Here is a 22,234-nt window from a genome sequence, read left to right as displayed (position 1 = left end):
CATCTTCCTAAGACAGAGGTTGGACCACTCAATTCTCTACTCAACAGCCTTATTTGGCTGGTTCCTTCCAGAATCTTGATAAAACTAAAGCCAGCTATGTCATCATTTCTCTCCAGGTTATATTCTTAACTCTTTGAACTTTCTCTCCTATCTCATTTCCACCCCTACTGGATACCTTCATCTGCTTTCAACCCTTTCTTGTTTATCCTTCATACGCTAGGAAGATCAATGACATCACAATGTTGTGGTCAAGGTACAATGTATTCGACTGTGATGGATCAATCCATTATGAGCTTGGAAAGTTCTACCACGGATCAAATGCAAATAGTCCATATAAACATTTGGAGTGGAGATGCTTCTAAATCTGAACATCTCATGTCTTTGTACTTAGAGAGCACTGTGTCTTCTTTGATGTGAGTACATCATACTGAATGGTCTCCTATATCTGACAATTGACACTAACATTCTTTAAGAAAGATCTTGAGAGTGTCCTTGTAGAGCTTCTTCTGACGTCCAGATAACCATGCAAATTTCCCATAAAATAGTCTTTTAGGTAAATGTACATTTGGAACTTGGGCTATGTAGCTAGGTCCTCAGAGTTTCACTTTCTGTGGTATAGTTTGAATGTATTGCTATTCAGCTTGAGAGAAGAACTCTTATGTATGGGACCTTATCTTGCCAGAATCTTCCTAATACAATTCAAATTCAATTTTCTGGCATGACATTGATAGATCCAGATTTCATAGGCCTACAATGAGGTCAGCATAACTCTGGAGATCTTTTCTTTGGTTTGCTGCTGAAATCTTCTGAATTATGAAGAAAGAGAAGATTATCTTCCAGAAGATAAAGGAAACAGTTTATCCTGTGACAATCAATCACAAGAGAGTTTCTCTTTTACTTATTGATTCTTCCCAAAAATCCTCCTTAGTCAACTGATCCATCACCTGGAAGATGATGATCTACTCGAAAGCCATTGTGTCTTCAGAAAGGACCAAGGAATGGGTCAACATGATGTTTACTTCCAACCCCTACCTAGTCAATGGATAGAGTACTAAGCCTGGAATCAGGGAAACCTGAATTCAAACTCAATCTTGAACACTTACTAGTTGTGTGACACTGGACAAGTCAATTAATCTCAGTTTACTTCAGTTTTCTCATCTGTATAATGGGAATGATAATAATAATAGCACATATCTCTCAGCTTTGTTGTGAAGAACAAATGAGATAATATTTGTAAAATACTTAGTACAGTGCTTGGTATGTAGGGAATGCTATATAAAAGTTATTTTTATTCCTCTTATGTGTTGTCATCTCCATTTAGAATGTAATTTATTTGAGCGCAGAAACTATCTTTTTTTTTCTACTTATATTTATATTCTTAGTGCATAACACAGTCCCTGACTTGTAATAAAATATTAACTTGGTACTTTGTTGCCTGTGACATAAAACATTCGTTCTGACATTTGAAGTTTTCTGTAAGGTGGTTCCAACCCATATGATATGTGTTGTACTTACTTTCTAGGATGATTGTAAGACTTTTAAATATCTTTGCAAACCCATGATCAATCAACAGATATGTAAGAAGAACCTATGGTGCTTTACTAGGTATTGGGCAAACCCAACCTTTAAGATGTTTATATTCTATTAAAGGAAAGAATATGTACTTGAGTATAAAATAATAAAATGCTTAAATTGATGCTTAACTTATTTTTTAAATGCTTATGTTGATTGTTTCAACAATTCAGAAATTCCTCAAATCATATGGAACACCACGCATCCATGCCTTTCCATCTGAAATGACTCATATATTCCTAATCACAAATTAATCATGATGAAGAGGCAGAGGATGCTCAATACAATGCAAACTCTTCTTGCTTTCCTTGAACATCATGAGATTACAGCTTACCATATAGTATTCCTTGTTTACCATTTAAACATATTCTGGCTTTCCTATTATACAATTTCTTGATGATATTTTGCTCCATAATTCTTCCCTAGTTATAGTTTTTGTAGCCTGCCCAAAGCCTCTCAAATCTATCTTATAGAAGTTCTGTACTATTCTAGGACTTGATGAAATCAGGACAATATCATCTGAAAACAAAAGCAGCAGACGCTCACTGTCCACAGGAATTCTCTCCTTGATTTTGATTTTATTCTAGATTTGATGGGATTCTTAGTCCTTGCTAATTTGGTAACTTGATATTGACTGGAAAGAACCTGAATTATAGTCCAAACTATTCCCTGCTTGTAGCAGGGAGGAGCACTGATAAGATTATCTCTTGAAGTGGACCTTTTGTTCTTAAGAAGGTCTTTTGTTCCTTGTCATATTTCTTTCACAGTTACTATAAACTGTCAAAGGCCAAATTATGATGTCAACCCTCTAGGTTATTTCTCTCCCATTAAATGCCTGTACCTCATTTCCTAACTCCTAACATTTCCTAACTCCCAATTCCTTTTTGGTGTCAGCCTATCAATCAATGACATAATTCCTCTCCAAACTCCTTTATGGCAGCAAGTTCATTGGGACAATCCTAGTATACATTTGGGGGGGGGAGAGAGAGAGAGAGAGAGAGAGAGAGAGAGAGAGAGAGAGAGAGAGAGAGAGAGAAAGAGAGAGAGAGAGAGAAAGGAGAGAAGAGGAGGGAAGAAGAAAGGAGAAGAGAGAGAGAAAGAGAAAGAGAGAGAAATCTTAATATATTTTGAGGGAGTTCTGTTCTTCTGTACCCCTGTACCTGAGCAGAATTTCACCATAACGGTAGCAAATGCCTAGTCTACATTTTTATGTAACAAATGATGCTGTGTAATAGAGGGTTATTTAACAAGGTTGTTTTATCTTTAAAGAAATCTAGAATAATTTTGATGAATTGATGGGATTTTTCTGGTGTATAGATGAATGAATGAAAAAAACATTTGATAAATGCTAAATAATGTCAAGCACTGGGCTAAGTTCTGGAGATAAAAATACAGAAGACAGTCCCAATTTATGTGATAACATTATAGAGAAAAAAAAAACTTTGGAAGATTTTAGAACTCTGATCAGTGCACAGAGAAATGAGCCCAAAAGAATGAATGTGAAGTAGATCACTCATCTTTTGCCAGAGAAGCAATGAACTAAAAAATGCATAAAGACATATATATTTTGAACATGGTGAAGGTGGGAATTTGTTTGCTGGACCATATAGATATTTATTGAAGGATTTGTTTTTCTTTTTGTTTGCTCACTGAGAAAGAATGGGAGGAGGACACATTTAGGGTTAGGGTTAGGGTTCAATAAAACAACAACAAATTTTCTTGACAAAAATTAAAGAAACAAGTGGAGGAAAACATGAATTAATTTACATAATCTTTATGTAAATGGATGAAAAAATTCAACAGAATGAAATAAATATAGCAGAATAGTTAAACAAACAAATAAACAAAAAAGAGCCCCTTAGAATCTGTTACTTACAAAAAACATTTAAAAGTGAAGACACATGATATAAAAGTGAGAGGTTGGAACTAAATTTATCACATGTCAAATGAATCTAAAAAAGCAAAAATCATTTTTATCGAAGTAAAAATAAAAATTCATGGCATCAGTAAAGATAAACAAGGAAAATATATTCTGCTGAAAGGAACCATATAAAACAAAATAAAAACATCAATATTAAATTTACATGCTTCAAATGAAATATAATCTAAATTGGTAAAAGAAAAATTAATTGAATTATAAGAAGATTATATATATATAGTAACAATATTAGTGGGAGATTTTAATGTTCCTCTCTTACATCTAGATAAATCTAACAGAAAGATAAACAAAAGGGAAAATATAGAAGTGAACAAACTTGACAAATTTAGAGCTGAAATGTTTATGATATCTTTTGAATGTAAACATTGAAGAACATACATATTTAAAACACTGCATGTCACTTTTTCAAAAAATAGATGCATTGTCACAGACAAATTGCAAACAAGTGTTTTAAAAAAATCAGAAATACTAGGGATCTTCTTTATAAATTGTAACATAAAAATCATCATCAGTACAGGGAATACAAATGAAACATATAGACCTTAAAAGAAAAATTCTGAAAAAAAAATGAGGGAATATGAAAATGAATCATAGAAACAATTAAAAACTGTGTGAAAAAAATGATAAGGATTCACCAACATGTCAAATTATAGGAATTCACTCAAAACCATCTTTAGAAGAAACATTCTAACATGAAAAATATACATCTACAAAATAGAAAAAGAGAATCAATGAGCTGAATGTATTGTGTAAAAAAAAAATTTTTTTTTAAAGCAGTAAGATAGGTGAGACAGCAAAAGCTGAACATCCTGTAGGGTTAAAAGGCAGCAACTTGAAAAAGGCTTCAGATGCAAAATAGACTTTCTCCATCCAAAAGGGGTAGAGACATGAATACCTGAATTCTATATGAAGAGTTCATCAAGAAAATGAACTTGCTTTCAAGGCATAGACTACATTCAGACCCTTCTCCCTAACCATTTTTCTAAGAGAGCTTTCCTAAGGAGTAGGGGGTGATTAAAATGTTTGAACTGAACCTAATCACCCTAAAGCAACATGGAATAGTGTAAAAAGAGAAGGGGTTTTGATCCAGAAAAAATTTTTCAAAAAAAGGCAAGGTTTCTCTCATTTAATGTCTGGAGATAACAACTGATCTCTATGTAGCTGAGGTTCTGTAGGATTCAAAGAGAGAAAACTTCTGCCAATCCTAAACTGAGTCATTACCCTAGATGAAAGAGTTTTAAAGTAATTTAGATGAAAAAGCTACTAGCTACTGAAAACTTAGTGCTCAACCCCACCCCCCCTTTCCCAATAGGAAACTAAAGGTGAAAGAAAAAAAAAAAAAAGACGGCAGTTGGCTCTCAAAGAACAAATACAAGAGGCCAAGATGAATCTGTCTAGTAGAAATCTATGCCCTGAAAGTATCCAGAATTCTAAGCAATCTGCCTAGCCCAGCCTGGAAGAAGTTATCCAGAGGCAGAGAAGCCCACCCTGCACTGTCTACAGATGCTCAGCACTCTTTCCCAAAATAAACCAAATATAATAAGCCAAATAAATCAAAGAACAATATGCACAATGATTACAATTTTTTAAAAAATCACTAAAAGGAGACTGAACTCTAAGTAATTAAAAACCAGTATACATTCTGGGAAAATATTACCTATACAATGAGATATAGTCATTGTATAGATATCTTTGTTAAATCCTTTTTCTTTTTCACAATAAAGGGTTCAACCTGGGGGTAGGGTTAAAATGATTGTGATGTAATGACCTGGTGAAAAGCCAGCATAGCAGTGATGACTTGTTTGACTCATACCAACCTAGGAGAACAAGTTCAGATGACTAAGGGTGCCCTTTGAAGAGTAAAGTCAGCTAAACAATGGAGCAACTTCATGAGGATTTCTAGAGAGAGAGAAGACATCAGTACATCACAGCTACTATACTGAAGGAGTAGAGTTTCTAGGGGAAACAACAATAAAGAGGTCCCTCCCCACCTTAGAGTGCTTCTGTTCTAACAATCTGTCAATGATTCTAAAATCTTCTGGCCTAAGAATATAATAGTATTTCTTCTCTTAGACTTTAGGGAAGATATATTAGTGATCCTGAGATTCTCTAACCTTAAAGTACTACTGTTCTGACAATGTTTGTCAATGATTCTAAAGTCTTCTGGCTTTAGGATAGACCTCGATCTGCTGGTCAGTGATAACCAAATTTCTGAGACCACTCCTCAGTCCTACTTCTAGACAATAAAATTAGTATATCAATGACATGAAGAATTAACTAAATCCTTGCTCCAGGTTCCTTACTAAATTTTTTTAGAGCTTAGCTCTCTTTACTTGGTGTTACAATAAGCTTTGCCCCTTGATTTGGATATGGGTTCAAGCCTGAAAATTCTTTTGAGATACCTTGAGACACTTTTCTGTGACCCCCAACCTTTTGGGATCTCTTCTGAATCTCAACAGTACTTTACTTTCAAGTCCAGTTTTATCCCATCCTGAACTCTAGGGTGTATGTGTTTCTTTTTGTTTGTCTTCCATATTAAATTGTGAGCTTCTTGAGGCCACAACCCTCTTTTTAAGCCCTCCCCCCCAGTGCCTGTCAGAGTCGCAGTCACATAGCAAGTGCTTAATAAATGTTTATTGATTGATTAAAAAAACATTTAGCATAGTGCCTGGCACACAGTAGAGAAGCTAAACACTTATTCCTTCCACTTCTTTCTTTCCCTCTATTACTGTGCCTCAATTTTCTAATCTATAAGAAGGGGTTGAATTTAACAGATTCTAAATCTATAATGCTCTAATTGGATTTTAAACTCAGATTTTCTAAGTCTAATATATTACTTTTATTTTAGTATTATTTTAAGAGTGATAAATTCATTTACTGAACAAACCCTAAAATCTCCTGAGATATAGCATAACTTAATACACCATATAAATGTTAGCTATTTTAAATTATCATCATAATTATCATAGCATAATAATCTGGTCAAATGAAGGAGTAAAAAATATTCCAGGATTGTGACATAAAATTTAAATATATCCTATTTTGAAAACAGAATCAGATTTATTTTCTGTCTTTTTTTCTAGGAAAAAAAAATAAAATGAAAACCCTCCAGGGGATCTATGAAAAAGAAATTACATTTTGAGTTCAATGAAATCTTGATACATGATTTTCACAAATCCCTTTAACTATTTGACTGTCTTGACTTGTCAAGTCAATCCCACCCCCCACTCCCCACCCCCCAAAAATAAAATAAATGAGCAAAAAATCTTTTCACAGTTCCTGTTATTTGATCAGGGCATCAACCTGACCAAATCATTTCAAATGAGGTGTGTGTGTGTGCACATGTGTGTAGAAGGGAGAGAGAAAGAGAGAGAGAGAGAGAGAGAGAGAGAGAGAGAGAGAGAGAGAGAGAAATCAGGTTAATTATTTTAGTTTTTCCAGATTGATGCTCAATAAAAACCTACCCCTTATTCAACTTCAAATACACCTAGTATGATGCCCCTTTTTGATTCTTTTGCCTGTGACTAGAGAAAATGCTTTTTATTACTTGATTCTCTTCCTTGTTTTTTATATCATAATATATCTTAATTAAATGTATTTACAATTAGTTTTATATATCTAAGGAGTTTCTGGGGTTGTGAAGTGCTGTGTTGCTTATGTAGATTATGTATTTCCACATAAGTCTCTCAAGATGTGGTTTAAATGGAAGAAAGAATAAATGTTTCTAGCATTTTCCTCCCCCCACCCCCACCCTCAAGCTTTTCTAAGGTGGACTTTGATTCCTGTCAGAGAGGAAGCAGGATGTTAGGATTAGAAGCTAGCCATTGCTCTCCACAGGAAAAGGGGTAGCAAGCTAGAATTATATCTATCTGCTCCCTTATCTGCTTGGTTTAGTGGAAATAATTTTTAGACTCAACTTGTACTACTGAACATTATCCCTTATTGCAGGAATATCTTAAGCTACATATCTAAGAAAGTACAGGTTTTGAATGTGGACAGATATTGGAGGGCCAAGGGTTATTTCCTCCTAGGAATTTGTTTAAGAAAAGAGATACGATTATGTTTTTAAAAGATAGGAGAGACAGGTATGTTTAAAGGCAACAGAGAAGAAAAAAGTAGATAGAGGTTGAAAATTCAAGAAAGAAAGGAAAAATGATTGAAATAGCAGTGTTCTGGAAAAGATTGGGAGGATGGGATCAAGGGGTATGCAAATTCATTGACCTTGGCAAGGGATGGGTCACCTCATTGTAAAAAAACTAGGGGAAATGAAGAAATTGTAGGGGATTATGTGAGGGAGTTTTAAAATGAAGAGAAAGGGAAAAGAGAGAGCTCATATGGTCTCAATTTTTTTTTCAAGAAAATAAGAATTGAGGTCCTCAGATGAGAAAGAGGCAAAAAAGAAAGTATGGGAGGCTTAAGGATAGATGCAAAGGTTTAGAATAGTTTCTGTGGAAGTGAAATAGAGAATCAATTAGAGAGGAATAAAAGGATTACCTTGCTGCAGTGAGAACCTAGTTGATAGTAGATAACATGAATTTATAATGTAACTGCATCATTGTATATGATTTCTTCCAGATCCATTCAAGAGCATGTGAGGAGTGAAGAAGGCCTATAGTGGGAATATTTCAGAGTCGATGTTTGGCAAGGAATGAGTGAAAATTGGATTGGGGGCAAGGGATCTGAAAGCAGAGGACAGTTAGGATAAGTCTAAGTATGATACTAAAGTTGAAGTAATAAGTAGTAGGGAATGAAGGGATTAGACTTCTTGGAAGGATGAAAAATAGTGTTAAAAAGGGGTAATAGACAGTCTAGTTTCGCTATATTTGTACTAGATCTGTGATTTCCTTGGTATTTCAAATGAGAAAATCCTCAACTAATGTATAGTTACCATTTTTTATACTACATATGATAGTCATAGAGAGTTCCCTGGAAAACTAAGAAATTAAAGTGATTTGTCTAAGATTACATAGGCAATATGTGGGAATATGCCACAAGTTTTCCTGCTTCCAAAGTCAACTTTATCCACTATACTATGCTGCCTCTCTTGTCTGGATTAAGATGAGAAAATTAAGGAATGTTTGTTCTACTTGTTCATTTTGGAAGGGCTTTCTATAAATATCAACAGGCATTTTTTCATATAACTTGTCTATTTATGCCTAGAATTCTTGCATGTGAAAATGAACTCATTTCCCACTATTTATGCCTATGTTATTTAGTAAAAAGGATAGGTGGACACATGTAATAATCTGTAAGAAATAATGATGACTATTTTTACTACTGCTGCTTTGCATTATTCTCCTTTTTATTTGCATCAAGGATTGGTCTCCAGACGTGTGTTGCTATCCTGAGGTTCCATCCTTCTGAAACCATAGCTTACAAGCCTCCACTGGTGGCTTTCCCTTTAACAAATAGGCAGGAGAATCAAGTATTTCTTAATGAACGGATTTACTAAGATGATATCCAAAGAATAATAGCTATAACACACCTCACCCCCCATAAACCTAGAATGTACATTCCCACAGGTGCATGCAATCTGCTTTGAGAATGGCAGGCACCACACACTTATGCTTGTAAGGCATATATCTAGGAAACACATATAGTTAAAGCAACCTGTGGACCTCAGTATCCTTCGTTTGTAAAATCCTATACAATTCTTTATTAAGGCATCATCTCTATTGAAGAGTGGTTCATCTTGCCTACCAGCTGTCTCTTCTCCATAGTTTCATTCTTGGTTAACAGATCTAGCTCTCTCGAGTCCAAAGCTGGCTCTTTTTCACAGGTTCTGATCCTTAAAACTCCTTCTTTCAAGTGAGTAATACCTTTCTTTGTATTCATGAGTAAACTGAAATATGACACTCAGCTCCCTGCACTATGCTTTAAAATCTCTCAAACTGATTCTCCAACTGATGAGTGAATGGGATTTCTGAGTAAAGTAACTCCCAGAGAGAGGAAGAAAAGAGAAGTCTCCTACTTTTCCCTGGGGGAGGGGTCTCTCCTACAGAAACTGCTCCTGATCTGTACTCACCTGAACTGCTGACTTGCCCAGGGCTTAGTAGTTTAAAATCCTGCAAAGACACTTTTTTTGGGGGGGGGTGGGGGTGGGAAAGGTGGTGGAGTAACCTCTTATAATGAAGTTGCTTCCTTTACTTAGATCAGAGAAAGGTATTTATATTTCATAAAGGGATCATAGGATGTCAACACCTTATTAGCACATTAACACCTCATTACCTCTGCTTTTAGTGGCTACATAACTATGGAAGTAGGGAACTTCTCTTACACTAATAATAACTGCTATATTTTAGACTTCTGGGAGTTTCTGTTAGTTTAGACTCTTTCCCAGATAAAAATAGGAAGGCAAAGGGCATATAATCTAGTGGAGAATTGCTATTAAAAAAAAGGTAGTTAAGAATTCTAAATCATAACTTCTGTTTTTCAAAGGTCAATCTATTCCAGCTTCTGCTTTTGTATTCTATTATTTCCTATACTCCAGGGGCTCAAATATAGAAAGAAAAGCTTTTCAGATGTCAAACATTCATAGAAGCACTTTTTGTAGTATCAAAAAAAGAAACTAGAAACAAAGTAGGTGCTATTACGTGAAGAATGGTTAAACAAATTAAGATATATTGTACCATTATATAATGAATGACTGTATCATAAGAAAAGGGAGATATTGGGATAAAATAGGTAGATTATAGAGGAAAAAACCCAGGTTTAAATTCCACTTGTCAGAGAATGGCAAATCAGTTGACTTCTTGGCTGGCAACTTTTAGACTTAAGCCAAGGAGCAGGTGATAATCTTCATTAGCAGAAGCTAGGTGGAACAATGGATAAGAAAGCAAATTGGAATCAGGTAAGGCCTGAGGACAAACCTGAGGACTACCTATGTGACTTTATGCAAGTCATTTAATTTGTGTATTCTTCATTTTCCTCATCTATAAAATGATGATAATAATAACACCCAATTCCCAATGTTATTATGAATACAAAATGAAAAGTTTATTTTAAATTTTTATTTAAAATGAGTATAAAAAATGTGATGTTCTTACAATTCGGTTTTCTGGAAGTGTCTGAGCAGCCTTCCAGAATCACCACAAGAATAGCCAAGTGTTAAAGTCCAAAAGTCTTTATTGTCTCCTTTGCTTGGTGCTCAGCTAGCTTTCTCGTGGCCTTCAGAGAGGACTTGGTTTCAGTGGAGAAAATGCAGGACAGGCCACCATGGTGGTGTGAGATGAAGTGAGTCTGACTCCAAGGGTTTGTGCTTCAGCCTGCAGCCACCACAAAGGTGAACAATGGAATGAATCTGTCTCTGCCTCCCTTGGTTGAGTTGTCTCAGCTTATATGCTCTACACTGAGTATAAACCAACCATTATATCATTAGGAAACCATTATTTGTTGTAAGATTAAATCAATCATACTGAACTTAGAGAAACATTTTGCACCATGCTAAATTAGATAAACATTGTCTATCAATTCCATTGATTTAACACCTTGTAAGAATCCTTGTTTCAGAGTTCTGGCCCATAACACATTTGTATAGTTCTTTTCAAGGAAGAAAGGGAGGGGGAAAGAAAAGGAGGAAGGAAGAAAATGAAGGAAGGAAGTAAAAAAAAAGAAGAAAGGAAAAAGGGAGGAAGGATGGGAGGAATGGAGAGAATGAAGAAGGAAGAGAGGATGGAAAAAGGAAGAATAGAGGTAGGAGAATTCTAAGAAATTTGGGAAAACTTCTATGTACAAGATCTTTGCAGGGTAAAATAATTATATCCAGGAGCTATAAATGTAAACAATGACCACATTAACATAAAGAAAAGTAATTCAAAAAGATACCAGAAATCATATCAATGCTATGGCTAAGCTTGACTCCAAAGGACTGCTGATCAAACACATTGCTTTTCTTCTAACAGAGAGGAGAGAGACCACTGATGTGCAATGATACAACCATATTCTATTGGAGAGGAGAAATTAGTGGTAACTCTTAAAAAGAAAGGAAGATTGTTCTTTACAAGGTGGTATCATCGTGTTATCTACTAAGTTTAACTTGAGTTTTGCTGCTGTTTATTTTTAAATTACCTTTTTTAATCAACAGAAATCTATTTCTTTTTCCAAGCCTCAACCCTTCATTTTAATTATAATAATAATTTTAAAAATTACCAATGAGCATTTATGTGTAACACTGAGACTTCTTAAACTGATTTCCCAACTTTACAAATTGTATGGAATGCACTGACAAATGCCACATGACCATACACAACACAAATTTATTTGATGATATGTTCAATGAAGAAACCTGAGCCACTTAATATTGTGTCAATGAAAAAAGAATATGCTATTATAAGTTCAAGCACACTTTTTTGCTAGAAACAACTCAAAATCATTCTTAATCTGCTTACTTGAGATAAAAAATATTTTGTATAAAAACATAATAGCTTTTTTTGTGCTAAGAATAGGAAATTGAAGGGATGTCCATCAATTGGAGAATGGTTAAACAAACTGTGATATATGACTGTAATGGATTATTATTGTTCTATAAAAAAAAAGACAAGCAGGATGACCTCAGAAAAATCTGGAAAGACTCACATGAACTGATGCATAGTAAAGTGAATAGAACCAGGAGAACAATGTATTAAAAAATAGCAATATTGTTTGATGAACTGTGAATGACTTTACTATTCTCAGCACTATAATGATCCAAAATAGTCCCAACAGATTAATGATGGAGCATATTATCTGCCTCCAGAGGAGGGAAAAACTGATATTGTTTAAATACAGACTGAAACATACTATTTTTCACTTTCTTTCTTTTTTTTCCCTTTTATTTGAGTTTTTTTATGCAAAATCACTACTATGGAAACATTTTACTTAATTGCACATGTATATATAACCTATATCTGATTGCTTACTGTATCAGGAAGGTGAGAGGGAAGGAAGAGAGGGATAGTATTTGAAACTCAAAACTTTTTTATTATTATAGCTTTTTTATTGACAGAACGTATGCATGGGTAATTTTTCAACATTGACCCTTGCAAACACTTCTGTTCCAACTTTTCCCTTCCTTCCTTCCATCCTCTCTACTAGATGGCAGGCAGTCTCATACATGTTAAACATGTTAAAGTATATCTGAAATACAATATATGTGTACATATTTATACAGTTCTCTTGTTGCACAAGAAAAATCAGATTTAAAAAGGTAAAAATAACCTGGGAAGAAAAACAAAAATGCAAGCAAATAACAACAGAAAGAGTATAAATACTATGTTGTGGTCCACACTCATTTCCCCGTGTTCTTTCACTGGGTGTAGCTGGTTGTATTCATCACTGATCAATTGGAATTGATTTGGATCCTCTTATTGCCAAAGATAGCTACTTCCAACAGAATTGATCCTCATATAGTATTGTTGATGAAGTGTATAATGATCTCCTGGTTCTGCTCATTTCACTTATCATCAGTTCATGTAGATCTCTCCAAGCCTCTCTGTATTCATCCTGCTGGTCATTTCCTACAGAACAATAATGTTCCATTATATTCATATACTATAATTTACTCAGCCATTGTCTAATTGATGGGCATCCATTCAATTTCCAGTTTCTAGTCACTACAAAAAAAGACTGCCACAAACATTTTTGCACATACAGGTCCCTTTCCCTTCTTTAATATCTCTTTGGGATATTAGCCCACTAGTAACACTTCTGGATCAAAGAGTATGAACAGTTTGATAACTTTTTTGAGTATAGTTCCAAATTGCTCTCCAGAATGATTGGATCCATTCACAACTCCACCAACAATGCATCAGTGTCCCAGTTTTCCCACATCCTCTCCAACTTTCGTCATTATCTTTTTCTGTCATCTTTAGCTAATCTGACAGGTATGTAGTGATATCTCAGGGTTGTCTTAATTTGCATTTCTCTGATCAATAATGATTTGGAACACCTTTTCATATGAGTAGAAATAGTTTCAATTTCATCATCTGAAAATTATCTGTTCATATCTTTTTACCATTTATCAATTGGAGAATGGCTTGATTTCTTATAAATTTGAGTCAATTCTCTATATATTTTGGAAATGAGGCCTTTATCAGAACCTTTAACTGTAAAAATGTTTTCCCATGAAGCTCAAAACTTTAAAGAAAAATGTTGAAAAATTGAAAAAAGATGTTAAAAGGATCTGATGGGGAACTGTCATAAAGAAGAGGAAAAAAACAAACAAACCATGAATTTACTAGGAGTCCTAAAGAGAGGAAGTAAGAGCATCAATGATCAATGATTTTCAGGACTAATTCATTAATAACTACAAATAAATGATTTTGTTAAAGATGGAATGATGTTGTTAGGCTCTAAATGTTTGGCTACTCCATTTCCTTTCATAACCTTATTAGAAGGAAAAATTCTGAGCATTTAAAGCAATGTGAGGGCATGTGATAGGGAGGTATTGGGCATGTTCTTTCTTTAAGAGAAGGACCATCCAGTTGAAAAAACTCTACATATTAACAGAAGTCAACAACTTTTCGGTAACTTCTAGTTTTAGAGAATGATAGGCTAAATGATTTCTCCAACATCATGGAACTAGTACAAATCAGTCAGTACTTAAACCAAGTCTAACCTATTCTGAGGTCCACTTTATCCATTGTTGCCTCTCAATATGCAGTGGCATTCCACAAATTACCTAGATTGTGAGGAAAAAAAGAAATGAAAAATCTTTTGGCACCTAGAATGAGAAAGGAAATGGAGACAAGCTCTCTTAGGGAAGGAGAAAAAAGGGAAGAAAGATGTACATATAGTTACAATAAATGATTGAATCTGAGCTTATTCACATGTTGAAAAAACATTGCAACATCCTGGCATTCTTCAGGCAGGAAGGTCTTTTAATTATATTCACAAATCAGAAAGTGACAGCAAAGTTGAAACATGCTCCAAATGTCTGGTGGGTATTTTTTTCAAGTTGTACAGTGTTTCTTTTTCAACATATGAGTGAAGGACAAGCAGATGAGATAATGATGCAGGTGTACTACATGTAATTGAAATATCCTTTTACCTGGCAAATTTTCAGCAATTGAGATTAGGCCTAACATGACTTGACCAGCCTGCCAAAACCTGGAGGGGTATTTTTACTTTACACACAGAGAACACTGTTTTCTGATAGGGCTTTAAAAATGAAAGTGATACCTGTATAGCATCTCCATGTAGAAGTCTCTCTAAGGGGAATCCCCATTATGCATAGGTAGAGCAGATAAAGCAAGGTTCAAGATTTTCTAAGATTCTACATCCACTCAAAACCATAGTGCATAAACCCCCACTGATGCACCTATTTTTGTTTGTCATCAAAAGATAGAAAAAGTTCAAAGCAAAGGGATTCAATCAAATTTCATGAGAAAAATAGCAATACATTATTTCTCTCATGAACATGGGACATTCTCTTAAAAAATACATACACCATCAAATTAGAAGAATGAACACAAAGAACATATGTGAAAGAATATGTTGATAGGGAATGTAGCCAGAGAATATGCGTGATGGGACAAATTGTGTTTCTGGTATTTATAGCCATAGAGGTCTACTAGTAGTGTCAATGTATTACTTTCTTGAGGTTTAAAAGATTTGTTTAAAGATAAAATTAAAAAAAATTTAAAATTGCATGATGTGATTCTCATTTGGACACATAGTCTCTGTAAGACATGTTTGGTGGCTTGGTTGCGTCTTTCAAGTATTGCCTTTTGTTAGTCACTTGTGACATTGCTTCATGATGCTCCATTTAGTCTGTGGTAATTGTTAATCATTATCATATTATCTTCTTGGTTTCAATAGGAAGCTAGGTAATAGAATGCTGGTCCTTAAGGAAATCTGAGTTCGAGTTTAGACTTCAATATTTGTTAGTTCTGAGACCACAAGTAAGTCATTTAACTCTGTTTGCCCTAATTTCTTCATCTATAAAATGAACCTCACAGAGTTGTTAGGATCACATAAGATAATGATCATAACTCATGAAGCACAGTGCAAGGCACGTAGTGCTAAATAAATATTAGCCATCATTTATCTATGCCTATTTTTGAAAGACAAAGCTATAACATTGGACAAGATTTTTAAAAATTCTGAGCTTTTTTTCTCCTAAAAGAAATGTTTAGCACTTAGGAAGAAGAGGAAATGCTTGTTGAAATTTTGGTAAATGTACAATGAATGTTAAACTTCAACTTTATTTCATTTTCAGATTCAAATTCTCTCCCTTCCACTTATCCATTTCTCTATCCCCTATTGAGAAATCAAGAAAACCAAAACCTGTTACAAATATATATAGTCATGCAAAATAAATTTCTACATTGGCCACTCCTATTCCACCAAAACTCCCAAAATAATAAACATAAGACTCCATCTGTAATCCGAGTCCTTTGATTCTCTATCAGGAGATGAGTAGCATGTTTCAGCATGAATCCCCTGGAACTCTAGTTATTCATTGTGTTAATCAGAGTTACTAAGGTTTTTTTTTTTAGTTGTTACAACAGTGATATTAGATAAATTGTTCTCCTGGTTCTTCTTATTTCATATTGCCTTGGTTCATAAAAATCTTTCCAGATTTCTCTGAAACCATCTATTTCATCATTTTTTTATTGTACAAAGGTAGTCCATCAATGTCTAGTGAATTTTAAACCCAAGAGTTTAAAAAAAATCTGTACAAATACAGTATGTTGAAGACATGGATAGAAACTAGCTCATGTGAAAAAAGATCTGGGTATTTAGTGAGCTACAAGCTTGATCTTACTCAACAACATAATAAGGCAATCAGAAAAGTAAAAAGAAAAATCAGGCTGAATGAATGATATCATGGTGCCCAGAATGGGGAAAGCAATCAATTCATTGTATTCTGTGCTCATCAGGTCATAAATATCTGAAATATTATGATTAGATTTGGCAGCCATATTTTTAGAAAGACATTGACAAACTGAAATGCATAGAGGAAAGAACTGAGGATAATTAACCTGGAAAATAGAAGATATGTAAGATATAAGATAACCATATGCTTGAGTATTTGAATGATGTAGCAAATGAATTATATTTCTTTTGCTTGTTCTCACCTATGATGTTAAACTAAGAATACTAAATAGAAAATGCAGAGTGGAATAGTTTTATCTTGGTATAAAGAAAAACCTCCTAAGCAAGAGCACTATCCAAAAAGAAGAATGACTTTTGGGAGATAACAGGTTCCATATCAATAGAAATATTAAAGTAAAGGTTGCCAAATAGTTGAGGACATATATAGAGAATCCCTCTTCAGGTATAGGTTGGACTAGAGATTTTTTCAACATTGACATTTTAGTTCAGAAAATCTTACAGTCATTGATACATTAATATTTTCAGCAGATAATAATGGTAATGGTATACTTTTAGATTTTTACATTTTACAAAACACATTACTACAATTCTATGGAGGGAGAATAGAAAAAAATTTTATTATTCCCATTTTAGAGATGAAGAAATGGAGACTTTGAAAGGTGAGGTGAGTTGCTCAAGTCACAAACCTAGTTAAGTATCAAGACTTGGACTTGGACATGGATGATTTGACAAGCCCGATGAAGTACACTACAATATTTTTCCTCCAATAATTTTGTCTAATCAGTTAAATTTAATTAATTTCCATTTCAATTTGATTCAACTAGTGCCTACTATGTGCCAGCCACTCTTCTTGGTCCTGGGAATATGAGTTTATAATATCTGAATATAAAAGCTCAAAGAATATGATTGGGTAGGTAGAAGAGAGAACTACCTTGCTCACTGCTCAGTTTTTGATACTGTGACTTTTCTTTTCCTAGTCATCTTTATGTGAGACTTGAACAGACCTGGAATCCATAAACTGGGCAGCCATGAACCCCAGAGTTGTTTGTGCATATAACTTTTACATGAATAAAAAGCAGGTGGAGTCTATTCTTCAGAGATTAAAATCAGGAGGAATAGGAGATGCTCACTATAAACTAAAATGAAGTTCTTGGCACAGAGCCCTTGGACTGGAAAACTGAAGCTAAAGAAAAGATTAAGCTTGTGGGATACTATCTAACTGGGAAGATGCTACTCTATATCCTGATACAGTTGGTAACTAGGGCAATGAAACTCCTGCTGGAGATGAAATGCCTCCTACCCTAGACACTGTGAGAAAAGAACAAACATTTTGACTCTAAAAATTTTTTTTAAAGACTGAGAAGGATTTTTTCCCCTAGTTTTATCATTGGTCGTATATCACTTAGACAAGGATGGCTGCTTTTCTAAAAGAGCAATAAAAAGTCTCTGGATTTTGGAAATGAAAGAACATTGTTGATCTAGCCCTATAGCCAAAGACTTAAAGTGATTCCAAGATCTGGAAAGAGAGAAAAAATTCCACAACCATGTGCCTATTGGGGTGGTGCCCGGCAGTAGCTGAGTGAGACTGAACATCTAACAGAGCAGTATTCATCAAAGCAAAATCCAAGAGAGACCAAGAGGAAGCAGTCCTAGAGAAAGCAGCAATGATGACATCATTAGAAGACATAAGCCACTCTAGAATTTCAAGTGTGGATTGCCCCTCTATACATATGCGCTGGTCCCATTTTTTTCTGCTGGCACTCACTCCTACTGCTGGCTCATGTATTTGTGGGAAAGTGTGCCCTAAGATTATGGGAGCAATATTTTATAGTTATTTTTCTCATTATTCCCTTTCATTAAAAATTTCTGTGTCTTCTGGCTGATATGTCTCTCAGCTGTGGGGGCTTGTGAATTTCAGTTTTGAGTGGGATGCTATTTCCTTGGGGAAGCTATCTCTTAAGGAACCATCTTGCATGTTATAGAGTGCTCAAGTGTTATACAAATAGATTCCATTCTTAGATATCTTGCATTCTGCTCAAGTTAGGGTAAGAAAGAATCAAAGGACTTTTGACTTATTTAAGAAAAACAGAAAAGTGATGCTAGAGAAAGAATAGTTCTCAGCTGGGCTAACTCTCACTAGAGTCCCATGTCCATTAGACCAGTTGGATGTGTAACAATCATACAAGCATTCTTACATCATCGAGATTTGACTGTGGTACAGAGGAGTGTGTATTGAATGAAGGTAGCAATCCTCCAATTGGCTGCCTCCCCTTCTAAGTAAATTTGCTTCTATTCCAGTCAATATGACTGAGTTGGGGTAGGTTTTAGAGCTATCATAAACCAGAAATCGTTGGAGAGAAATGCATATTCATAGCTATAGAACTTTCCACACTCCCATCTTACTCTATCCATCTGATCCCACTTTTGTTTCACTAAGTCGCATTTGCCCCATCTTGTTCTGCTCTAAAATCCAAAAGGAAAACTCCCAGTCCTACTGAAGAACTGCCTCTGATGAAATGAAGACTTTGGAAATTTCATTATCTCTTTAAGATGTACTTGACCCTACATTCACCCCCCACATGCATAACCCTACAGAGTTAGAATTTATGGAAAACATTAATTTCATTCAAAATTATAGCCCTTCTGCAAAAATTATGTGAAAATAGGCCAAAACTCACAGAGAAACCAAAAATGAGTTTTGGGAGATTAAGGGATTTCTTTACTTAAAATTTTCTTTTTTAATCCTCTTCAAGATTTCTGGTGTAATTTTAAAAGACAGAAACTTCAGGGAAACAGATATGCAGAAATAGGCATGTTTAGGATCTAATACTCTTCCTCATTTCTTGTAACTCCCTTCCTCTGGAAATCCTGGTCCCTCCCTAAGCTATTCAGCCAATCTCACCTTCTTTTTTTTTTTTTTTTTTTTTTGCTGAGGTTCACTGGAAACCAGCTCCTGGAAAGTTCTCCCTGTGCTAATTTAATTATATCTTCCTCATTTTGCCTTTGTAATTGATTTAGTGACATACAGTGTCCCAGATGGTCAGTCTGGGAAGCAGACACAAGCTTTTTCAAATAGACAATGTTGATTCCCTCCAGACCCACAATGACCTCTTTTTTCTTCTTCTTACCTCGATTCACAGATTTTTAATCCTCACTAAGCACAACATTTAAATATGGATTGGAGGATGGTCTGCAACATGAAACCGACTGTGCCGATCCAGGGAACCATGGCTGGCACTGGCAGAATTTCATTAAGCTGAGTCTGGTACCATTGTTTCCAAAAAGGCTTTCACCAGCTGGCCTTGCTATGCTTGACTAAAAATCAGACAAGGGAGGGAGGATCTGGTCTGAATAGGAAATGATACAAGTGCTGTTTTTTAAAAAAGGTGACATGTTCAAGACAAGCTTGAAGGAACTAAGCTGGGGATGCCCTTCATGGGAGGTGTGGATACTCAAAAGGAAGGACAAAATCAGACAGGAAAAGCAATGCCTGTTAACACACATTTATCTTGCTCTTAAACAAAGCGTATATCAAAACCGCATTTAAACCAGCTATTCATATTCATCTGGGTCCCTTTGGCTAGAAGCCTAAAGGAAACTAGCATATGGGCCCATAAAAATGAAAATCTGTATTACAACTTCAATCCCCACTGGAGCCTGATTTTCATTGCCATCAGAATGGCACTGGTAAGTAGAGGCAAGGGAATTTTCATGGGCTGACAGGATTGGAGACTTTCTCTGATATCTTGGATTTAAAATCCACATACAAGAATCCTTGGGCTTTATCTACTTGAGCAATCTAGGAATATTTGAGTCCCTCCTCTTTGCCCAGTGTTGTGCTAGAGGTTATGAAAATTAGATAATTTAAGACTTTGTTCTAGAAACTTCCAATCCAGTTGTTTAGACAATGTGGACATAAAAAAAGCAACAATTCTTTGTTTAACTATAGAATACTACTCATAGACAGAGTCATTCAGAAAAGGGAGATTTCACTATAGGATGAAACCATTTCAGGGAAGAGGTAAGATTTAAGCAAGACATGGAAGTACTATGAAGATTTAACAGAGTAGATGGAAGCAAGAGGCTATTTTAGTTAAGGGCAAAACGGCATATTCTTTCCTGCTGTGGTTTATAAGGAAATAAGACTCTGAGTTCAAATGCCAGGGTTGGAAATCCCTTTCTGAAATGGTACTTAATGACTGTTCATTTATAGTCATGTAAAATGTAGAATTTCAATATGGCTTTAAGCTTTAATTGCTATAATAAGATCTTGGGGAATACCAATATTTCCCTTATTCCTAATGACATTTAGATTTTTTTTTTTTAAATTTGAAACTGGATTTCCCTCTTGCACCCAGGTTAAAAGAGCAATGATCACTTGTAGGATCAATCCCACTATTCATGGCATAGAAACTTTGACCAGCTTCGTTTCCAATCTTGGCACATTTATTCCTTCTTAGATAGTCTTCAGGTTCCCTGATCCTAAAGGCTCACCATTTTTGTGCCAGACTTAGTGTGGATAAATTTAAATGACTTGACTCGCTGAAGTTCAGAACTCGCAAACTCAAATGATGCTTCCTTCTCCACTCCTTAGGCAAGAATTATAGACTGATGCCATCGTACCCAGCCACATGTAGATTTTAGAAGTAAAAGGCAACTTTTGAGACCACTTGGTCTAGCCTCTTCATTTTAATATGAATACTTTCTTCAGGAAGAGAGTTGGAAAACACTGGACAAGACATACATCTAATACCATCACTAAAAATGGAATTTTCTTTACCTTAAGAGATAGAAAATGATCATTTACCATTATGGGAGTCATTTTTGAATCATCTGCCAACTTGTTAGATCAATGATCAAAATCAATCCCAAATTTAAAAAAAGGACTAAGAAGATACAACATGGATTTATCTCTTCAAAGAAGGTGTTTGTGCTGAAATGGTAGGAAATAAATAAAGGAAAATATATTTATATGGACAGTTAACATTTCTTATTGTTTATATAATATGAAGCCGTCACTATCATGAAAAAGTCAAAAAGATACAAAAATCACACCAACCAGAAACATTTGATTTTTTTAAACAAATGAAAAGTCAAGGGCAAAATTGGTTTTGAGCATAAATTTATTTGTAAAAACTTAGAAAGTTGTTGGGAAGCATAATCATTTTAATAACAACAAAGGGAAGAAGCAATTGTGGGGAAAAAAAGTTTACAAAACTGTTGTTTTGAAACACAATTAAGCCCAGATCATCTATCATTGTTCATAAATTCTCTTCTGGCCTCTCTTTTGATTCTGTTGTTGATCAATTCAACTATGTCTTACCCTTCACCCTTGAATTCTTTATTCTCTTGTCCTAACAGTGGTCATGACAACCAATTCTCAATCTTGGATTATCCCTATTGTCAGATTTCAGTACTTTTGCTTGTATGTTGTTGAATGAGGAAGTAATACAATCATGCTTACTGGTTTCCCTACAAATTCATGTTATCTGAACTCAATGGAGTCCTCATTGTTGCAAGTCAGTCTTTTTATGTGATTGACTTTTCAACATATTAAGTCAAAATCCAAATTTTTTTCTTCTCTGCTAGCAACCTTTGCCTTCAATTTGGCAGATGATTTTGCTTTCTATTTTATTGAAAAAATCAAGGCCACCCATCATGAGCCAATCTATTTCTCCTACTCTACACATCAAAATTGCTATCATGTTTTTACCCATTCTTTCTCTTTGATTCTATTTTCAGAAAAGAGGCAGTCCTTTTTCTTGTCAAAGCTAACCCTTTTACTTATGATTTTGCTGTCATCTCTTTCAGAACTTTGCTGCAGCAAACATTCCCTCCCCTTTCAATATCCTCCTTTACACTGATTTATTTTCATCTTTCCTCCCTTCTTTTCTACTGACCCTTTTC

The 22,234-nt window shown here is 34.8% G+C and overlaps 1 long non-coding RNA gene across 1 annotated transcript; it reads left to right on the top strand.

Annotated features, from left to right (window-relative positions):
* The first annotated feature begins 335 nt into the window (after positions 1-335).
* Positions 336-21,284, top strand: LOC116423755. Its single transcript, XR_004234281.1, has 3 exons — positions 336-413; positions 19,468-20,014; positions 20,922-21,284. It is a non-coding gene; the product is annotated as an uncharacterized LOC116423755 (long non-coding RNA).
* The last annotated feature ends 950 nt before the right edge of the window (positions 21,285-22,234 follow it).

The sequence above is a fragment of the Sarcophilus harrisii genome, chromosome 1, assembly GCF_902635505.1.
Source record: "Sarcophilus harrisii chromosome 1, mSarHar1.11, whole genome shotgun sequence".
NCBI classification, from domain to species: Eukaryota; Metazoa; Chordata; class Mammalia; order Dasyuromorphia; family Dasyuridae; genus Sarcophilus; species Sarcophilus harrisii.
Note: the sequence above shows the minus strand (reverse complement) of the source record. Positions and strands in the feature narration are given on the sequence as shown.